Source organism: Telopea speciosissima, chromosome 5 (genome assembly GCF_018873765.1).
Source record: "Telopea speciosissima isolate NSW1024214 ecotype Mountain lineage chromosome 5, Tspe_v1, whole genome shotgun sequence".
NCBI lineage: Eukaryota > Viridiplantae > Streptophyta > Magnoliopsida > Proteales > Proteaceae > Telopea > Telopea speciosissima.
The window spans coordinates 19,816,880-19,823,845 of NC_057920.1; the positions used below are offsets into that span (position 1 = coordinate 19,816,880).

Consider the following 6,966-nt stretch of genomic DNA (forward strand, 5'->3'; position numbering starts at 1 on the left):
CTAGCTGGTGTGCAATAAGAAATTAAAATTGCACCTTCCCTCACAAGGCGTCTTTTGGGGGATTGGTAAGCGATTGATTCTACAGTAGCTTCTCAATGTAATGTGACTGACGAATGGTGATCTTTTGCTCACTGAAGCTTACTTTCATCCCAAGAATGGTGTCTACCATACCAAGATCTTTCATGTCAAATTCTTTGGATAAGGTTCCTTTAATATCACTCACTACATAGAGATCAGAACCTAGAATCAACATGTCGTCTACATACAAGCAAATAATCGTGATCTTGTTTGACTCAGACAAAAAATAAAGGCACTTATCCGAGTTACTGATAAAAAATCAAGGCTCTTTATTGTCTTGTCAAACTTCTCATGTCACAATTTAGGTGTTTATTTAAGACCATAGAGAGATTTATTTAATTTACAAACTTTCTTTTCAGAACCTTCCATGACAAACCCTTCAGGTTGGTTCATGTAGATTTTTTCTGTTAGGTCTCCATTTAGAAAAATTATTTTTATATCCATTTGATGTACAACATAGTGCTTAATAGATGCTATGGCAAGAAGAATTCTTATTGTTGCCAAATGGCAGACCGGGGAGTAGATATCAAAATAATTCATCCCACGCACTTGGGTATAGCCCTTAGCTACTAACCATGCTTTAGACCGAGCTATAGACCTGTCCGGATTAAGTTTCTTCTTCAGTACCCACTTACATCCTATTGGTTTAGCCACTCTAGGCAGCTCAACAAGGTGCGAGGTCTCATTCTACATTAAAGAACTCATTTTCTCATCAATGGCTTCTTTCCATAGTAGTGAGTCCCTCATCGCTTCCTTATAGGTGGATGGATCGGCCTCTAGATGGTTGGTCACAAAATCCTCACCAAAATTCTTGGGTACTCGATCTCTAGTAGATACTCTTCTAGACTCTGATTCAGTAACCATTGTGGGTTGAGTGTCAGAAATAATTGGTTCAGTATTAATGGATGATTCTGTAACCATTTTTGTCAGACCAGGCAAGGTCAGCACTTTATCTCTGAAGAATTTATCCTCAAAGAATATAGCATCCCTAGATTCTATCACCACATTGGTTGATAGATCCAAAAATAGGTTTGCAGTACTGTCTTCTGTACAACCTAGATATACACGAGTGTTTGTTCTAATTCCCACCATAGGTCTTTTAGGGTCTTGTATCCTAACATAAGCTATACAACCCCAAACCTTAAGAGTGTCATATCTACATAGATGGTTATGCCATAGTTCATAAGGTGTAGAAGTCAGTTTTGAATGTAGTAGTCTATTTAGAATATGATTTGTAGTCAATAATATTTCTCCCCAATAACAAGAGAGCATGCCAGCTGTCAATAACATGGAGTTTAACATCTCTGTTAACTTCCTATTCTTTTTTTCAGCTATGTCATTTGATTGAGGTGAGTAAGGAGCAGTAGTTTCAAGGATTATGCCCGTAGAGGCACAGAATTCCTTGAACTCTGTCAATTTGTATTCTCCTCCCCTATCACTTCTAAATCTTTTAATTTTCAAGTTCAACTGATTTTCTACCCTATTCTTGAAAATCTTAAAATTTTCAAATGCTTCATCTTTAGATTTTAACAGGTATAAATGATAATATTTTAAAAAATCATCTATAAATGTTATCAAATACTTTCGACCTCCTCTAGTTGTGTAGCTTTTAAAGTCACAAATGTTAGAATGTATAATAAGTTCAAGAAGTTGAGTGCTCCTAGAAACCGATCTAAAAGGTTTTTCAGTTATTTTGGTTTGAGCACACACTTTATATCTGTTAAATCTAATTGAAGTGTCTAATGATAAATTATGAGTTTTAGCTAATTTGAGCATTTTCCTATAGTTCACATGTCCTAGCCTACAGTGTTGTAATTTGGGATCAAGTGAAATATGGTTAACCTGATTTATTATCTCATTAGCTAAATTCAACCTAAACATACTATTCATAGAGTAAGCACATCCAAAATAGAAAGAATTAAAAGACAGTGTTACTCTACCACTATTAAAATCAATAGACAAGCCAGCATCAAACAAAATTCCAATTGAAATTAAGTTCTTTTCAAAACCAGGAAAGACTTTAACATTTTTCAAAGTAAGTATTTTATCTGATGATAGAATCAAGTTCGTTGTCCCTTATTCAACCAGTTTCACGACGTCTCCATTTGCAACAGTGACAGTCTCTGCTACTTGAACAACATCAGTTAGCAAGTTCTTGTTATTGCGAATATGATAAGTCGCTCCAAAGTCTAACCACCAATCTGAAGATGTACTAGCCAACCCTTTACCCTTGCCAACCATAGCAACAAAGCTAGTAGGTTCAGTCTTGTCCACCATCATGTGAGCTTCCTTCTTTGGTGTGTCAGTGTTCTCTTTCTTAGGACCCCTACACTCAAATGCATAGTGACCCCCCTTTTCACAGTTGTGGCACTTGCCCTTCTTTTTAAAGTTAGTCTTTTTGGTCTCCAACTACTGGGGTTCTTTCTTAGGTGGCTTGGACTTCCTATGATTTTTCTTGGGTTCTGAAACTAAATTGACAAAGATATATGTTGTTTCACCATCTCCAAGTTGTTCCTAACTCTGTTCTCATATTCGATTCTAATGAACTGTTTGAGATCATCCAACCCCACTTGTATTTTCTTCCTATACATCTCAGTTTTAAAGGAATGCCAGGTAGAGGGTAACTTGAAAATAATGGCACCCACTAAGAATGCATCAACAACAGGGATATTCTCTTGGTTCAGTTTTGTTCTTAAGTTCCCAAAGTCTGTTATTTGAGGAGTGATTTCCTTGTCTTCTTGAAACTTGAAATCCATGAACTTATCAACCAAGTGGGTCTTTGATAGTTCCTCTTCCTTTTTGAATTGGGCATCTAAATTGTCCCAAATTTCCTTAGCAGTCTTGAACTTGCTATATATTTCTGGAAGTCTATCTAACAAACAATTCAACAGATAGTCCTTACAGAAATCTTCATCACTCACCCATTGGTGTTCCTCAATACCATCATATTCATTGAAAGTACCCTGTACCGTGTAGAATACATTCAAGTATTTCAAACTGAACTGAGTCTTCCATTTCTATGCATTGAATTCAGATCCACCAAAGGATTCTAGTTTGGTCATCTCAAACGGAATCGGGTGTTTCTCCATCTCAAATTATTTAGGTTTTTAAAAAATTAATTTTGAAACCAAAATCAAACCGATCGCACCTGATAGGAACAGAGAACCTGAGAAAGTCAGAGACTGGCGAAGCTGGGAGAAGAGGACAGATCCAAGAGAGCTACGCGGGCAGAGGCGGTTCTTGTTCACTGGTGCCCCGCGCTGGTGCCGTGCGCTTTGTACCTTGTACGGTGTGGTTCTTCAACACACAATCACAGAGGTAATAAAGTCCACTTCTTCGGATTTAATAAAGATATCAATTCTTTAATATCCAATTCAAAATCAAAAGCTTTAGAAAGCTTTCTGCCAACGTCAGCCAAAGTCAGAAGCTTTAAAGAGAAGAGAGCTTTTGATGACAACGTTCCTTTTCTCTTCTTCTATTTTTTTTTTCTTAATAAATAATCAATCAAATCAATAGAAACTTGATCTTTGATTGAATACAAAACACCAAAAAGTTGAATTTGACAAAAGCTCCTGCCACCGTCTTCCTTTTTTTTTTTTTTTTGAAATAATCGTATCAAACCAACCGACCGTAGAGAAAAAAAAAAAAGGCTTGTGAAGACGATCACTAACGAACCGTGCTTCGGAGCACCACCAAAGTCAATCGCAGAAAACCAACCGTGAACGATCTCCAAAACCGATCACTTTACGGTCAGAACCGTGACACAAGAGGAATCCCAAAACTGATCAGACAAGAACTCCACAATCGTGATTCCAATCACCAAAGCCGATCATATAAACTCCAAAGTCGATCGAGGAGAGAAAAATAGAAATTTAATGCTTGAAGATTGTTAGGGTTTAGGGTTTAAGCACTGGTTGCTTAAAGCATTACAGCCTGTGTATCAAGTTTGGAATACCCAGGCTGCTGCCTCCAGTTAGTATTTATAGGAATAACTAGGGTTTAGGTTAGATGGACTAATTACTAGATTGCCCCTCACAGTCTGAGCCATTACATAAGTAGGATTATATTAGAACATATGAAGGGATATTACCACAATACCCTTACAAACTTGTACCAAATCTTTGATGATAAAGGACATTAGGTTGAATGTGGAGGATTTCTTTTGTGATTTCCCTCCTAGGATCCCCAAGTTTCCAAGAATTTATTCCTTTCCTTTTCTTGGGGTGTTCACCCCAAGTAGACCAGGATGAATTAGCCCGGGAGGTTTAGATTGCTTCCCCCATTTCTGTTTATCGGCTTATTCATTAGCCTTATTTTTGTTCTTGGGAGCAGCCAGTGAGGCTGCATGTCATTTCTGTAATGACTTTGGGGCTTCTTCTCAGTTTGAGGATAATAGTAGCTCTTCGCTCTCTTGGGAGTGTCCTTAAGACAACCTCGTGGCATCCTCTCTTTTTTGTATGTATCATTTTTCTTCTTTCTAATAAATTTGATCTCACTGATAAATTAAAAAAAAAAAAAAAAAATCCCCCCATAAAAATCCCACCAACAAGTGGGTCCCATTTTCGTCACAATCCCACCTCACCCTCCCCTCTAAACAAACTTTCGTTTTTTTGGTAATTCCCCTCTAAACAAACTTACACCAAATGGAAAGGTGTCCTACTTATTTGTACTTTTTCATTTACTCACCTTTATAAAGAAGCACATAGAATCATAGCAAATAAAAAAGAAACTAGTCAAGTGGTGGTTTCATTGGACATTGGTGATGGGGTTGGCCACTGTAGTAAAAATTGAAAGTTCAATGATACTGCTTATTTCTGCTCAAGGGATCTTTGAAGGAGCGAGGTTTGGATAATATTTTCACTTTATTCGGATTTCATTGAAGTAATTAAGGTGACTGGATGATATTAGAGGCTTTTTTGTATTATTCTACCGTAGATCTTATGTTTCTTCTCTTTTTAACTGTCAAAATTTTGTTGATTCTGCTGATAATAAGTTAGCTCGATCGTTGTGCCTTCAATTTTAATTTTAAGTTTCACTGACTTATTAAAGTGGCTCGGGCAGCCATGGATGCCAAAGGTTAGGATCTACTCCAAACTCACTCATCCAAAGACTTTGCATATGCACGATCCAATTTGACTCCCGCGTATGAAATGATTAAAACACCCCTGTTTTGATTAGGCTGGATCCTCCAGCTCTTGCCACGACTGAAGGAGAGCCAGGTCCTGCATGACCAGCACTAGGTAATTGCCTTATTTTTGTGTACTTTCTACGTGGTTGATGAATGTTATTTTGGGGTATAACAATTCCTTTTGGGGTTGTATCTTGGGAAAATTTTGCTATTTTAGAATGAAAACTAAAATCTGTAATAAATTATGGGTTATTTGGTTGATATTGTAAATGCCTTGTTTGCTTTGAAGGATTTTTCACCTTATGCCAAAGTATTTCACAGAGATTGACCAAGTATTTTGAAGCATTAAATAAATTAACAATAAAATCAAGAACCACATCCAAATTCAGAGATAGAGAGAGATCTAACCAACTAATCGGCTTAAAGAAGAATCATAAGTGGATAACCTATATTTACATATTATTACAATTAATTTTAAGAAGAGGGGTGGGCCTTGGAGCAACGGTAAGATTGCTCCATTGTGATCAAGAGGTCACGGGTTCAAGTTTGAAAACAACCATTCTGCAAAAGCAGGAGTAATAAGCCTCATATCCCAGCCAGCCCAATCAACTTGGTCAACCCGGCCATAAGTTATACCCATAGCCAACCAACCCCCAATCAACACCCTCAAACAAGACTTCTTCACAGGTGCCCTCCCTAAGACACCACCTAAAACTCCAAAAACAATCAAAGCCAAGCTTGACATTGCAATTACCACCTCAAACAAGACTTCTTCACAGCCGCCTTGAGTGGGTTTGGGAGATCTTCTTTCTCCTCCTCATCCAGATTTTCTTTTCCATCATCTGAAGCTTTATGCTCTCTCTTCAACTGAGAAACCTCTATATGTCATACTGCGAATACACCGACACGAACTCTCCGATCGCCATGCTACATGCTCCGGCAACCATCCCTGCAAAACCAGTAATAATCATGGATTTTACATCCCGCTTAACAGCTCCTACTCCCATCATTAACGAAGCTGTGGAGACCAAACCATCACTGGCTCCAAGCACTGTGGCTCTCAGCCACTGTGCCCTTTGGATGTAATTGATACCATCAATCTATTGCTCAACATCATTGTTGGGGATGTCAAGTTTGGCTTCTTTGGGGACAGATAGGCTGTTAGCTTCTAGTTCTACAGGTGCCATGAAGGGAGAAGAAAGCAAAGAGGGGTATTAATTAGGAAGAAATTAAAATGGATTAAGGAGAGAGATGAAGATGGCTTGTGGAAGCCACACGCCCTTAGAAGGTTATTTATGGAGAAGAATTAAAATGGATTAAGGGGGACAGTGTACGCATGACACCACCCATAAACATGACACATGCACCAATGGAGATTGTACAAGAAAAACCTAACACATGTTTGATGGTGTCATCAATAAGAGAATACATTTGACCAGATCATGTATGCTTCATGCTGCATCAACTACTATATACCATATACTTAACATTATAAATTAAGATTGCATTCAATTAAATTTGAAAGATATAACCTGCAAGTATATATCAAGAGGAGGTGGTAACACCTAAATTGACCCTCAATAATTCAAATTTTCAGAATTAGAATGAAAAAACTCCTCTGAAATGTGGGCTTGAGAGCTCGATACGTGGAAGATGCGACATGCAACGGTGCCAAGCTCTAGAAGAAAGAAAAGTAAATAAAAAAACTGCCTTGAATCAAGCTCGCACCATTGACTGAAACTTCTTCCAACGTGTCGAGC

General features: G+C 37.8%; 1 pseudogene; it reads right to left on the reverse strand.

Moving 5' to 3' along the window:
* Nucleotides 1–5,791: 5,791 nt before the first annotated feature.
* LOC122662328 lies at nt 5,792–6,268 on the reverse strand (annotated as a pseudogene).
* Between the last annotated feature and the right edge of the window lie 698 nt (nt 6,269–6,966).